Below are 2,058 nucleotides of genomic sequence, written 5' to 3'. Positions count from 1 at the left end.
GGAAAGGTACCCAGGAGTAGCCAAAAGGGCTCTGTCTGCAGCTAGGCCAGAATGTTGTTGCCAGACATCCCAGGTAAGTGGTATATGTAAGAGAAGATGGATTGCAATTTCATTTTTAAAATAATAGATATTGCTATTTAATTACAAATAAAATGTACAGTAACCTTTTCTCACTTTGGTTTATATATGCATTTTCAACAGCTTTTTCCTTGCAGGGGTATTGGGGAGGGGGGGCTGCTGGAGATGGAACTCAGGGCCTGGCATATATTAAGCAAGTACTGTATCACTGAGCCATACTCACAACTCAACAGCTACCAAGGATTCAACTCAGGGGCACTGCAGCCCTAGCCCTTTTTGAAAATACTTTATTTAGAGACCAGGTCTCTCTGGGTGGCTTAGAGCCTTGCTAACTTGCTAAAGCTGCCTCTGAACTCACAATTCTCCTGCCTCAGCTTCCCAAGACACTGGGACTATAGGAGTGCACCACCTGCCTGGCTCCACAACAACTTTTTGAAATATACTTCACATACCATGAAATTCACATTTTAAGGGCTGGGGTTCTCCCTCATTGCTACACAAAATTACATATAAGAGGTTGTGAGGGGAATGGGAAAAAAACAAGGAGAGAAATGAATTACAGTAGATGGGGTAGAGAGAGAAGATGGGAGGGGAGGGGAGGGGGGATAGTAGAGGATAGGAAAGGTAGCAGAATACAACAGTTACTAATATGGCATTATGTAAAAATGTGGATGTGTAACCGATGTGATTCTGCAATCTGTATTTGGGGTAAAAAATGGGAGTGCATAACCCACTTGAATCTAATGTATGAAATATGATATGTCAAGAGCTTTGTAATGTTTTGAACAACCAATAAAAAAAAAAAAAGGGCTGGGGTTGTGGCTCAGTGGTAGTGTGCTCGCCTAGCATGCATGAGGCACTGGGTTTGATTCTTAACACCACATAAAAATAAAGACAATAAAGTCCATCAACAACTAAAAAAAAGAAATTCACATTTTAAACATGCAATTCAATGATTTTAGCCAATTCCAAGATGTACAAACATCATCCACAATCTAATTTTAAAAATTTCCCTTGTTCCCCCAAAGAAATCTGTGCCTATTTTTGGTGACTCCTTGTTCCCACCCAGTAATTCATTTTAAAATATGTTCTTAAAAATTGATTTAGACTTGTGATTTTGGATTGGAATATTAGCTTACATTGCATTTTAACCCTTAAAACACTTAAATAAGTTCAACATATTTAAAAGTTTATCTGTATTATTTCATATTCACAGAGGTTTTCTTTGTTAATTTGGACAACCAAGTACTCTTTTTTTTTTTTTAATACTGGGGATTGAACCCAGGGTTTATTTACCACTGAGCTTCATACCTAATCCTTTTTATTTATTTATTTATTTTATTTTGAGACAAGGCCTTGCTAAGTTGTTGAGGCTGGCCTTGAACTTGCAATCCTCCCACCTTAGATTCCTGAGTTGCTGGGATTACAGGTTTGTGCCAATGAACCCAGCTAGATAACAAAGTATTTTAACAGGAAATCAAATGTATTACATTGACAAATGTAGTTTAAAATGTTTGAATATGTATTAAAAGAACTCAAATTTGCTATATTTACAAGGAGATTAATATGATTTGTAAGCTAAATTTATTTATGTATTTATTTATTAATACTAGAATTGAACCAGTAAACTAAACCTAAAACCAAGAAAAGAAGTAGTTGTGTTTTTTTTTTAATTTTGGGTTTTTTTGGGGGGTACTGGGGATTGAACCCAGGGATACCACTGACCCACATTCCCAGCCCTTATTTTATATTTTATTTTGAAACAGGGTTTCAATAAGTTGCAGAGGCTGACTTTGAACCTGTGATCCTACTGCCTCAGTCTACCATGCCACTGGGATTACAGGCATGCGCCACTGCACTCAGCAAGAAGTAGGTTTTAAAATAGTAACTTTAATCCCAGCGATTTGGGAGGCTGAGTCAGGAGGATCACAAATTTGAGGCCAGTCTGGGCAACATAGGGAGATCCTATCTCAAATAAAA

The sequence above is a fragment of the Marmota flaviventris genome, chromosome 1 (assembly GCF_047511675.1).
Source record: "Marmota flaviventris isolate mMarFla1 chromosome 1, mMarFla1.hap1, whole genome shotgun sequence".
In the NCBI taxonomy this organism is placed as follows: Eukaryota; Metazoa; Chordata; class Mammalia; order Rodentia; family Sciuridae; genus Marmota; species Marmota flaviventris.
This window is presented reverse-complemented; position numbering follows the sequence as displayed.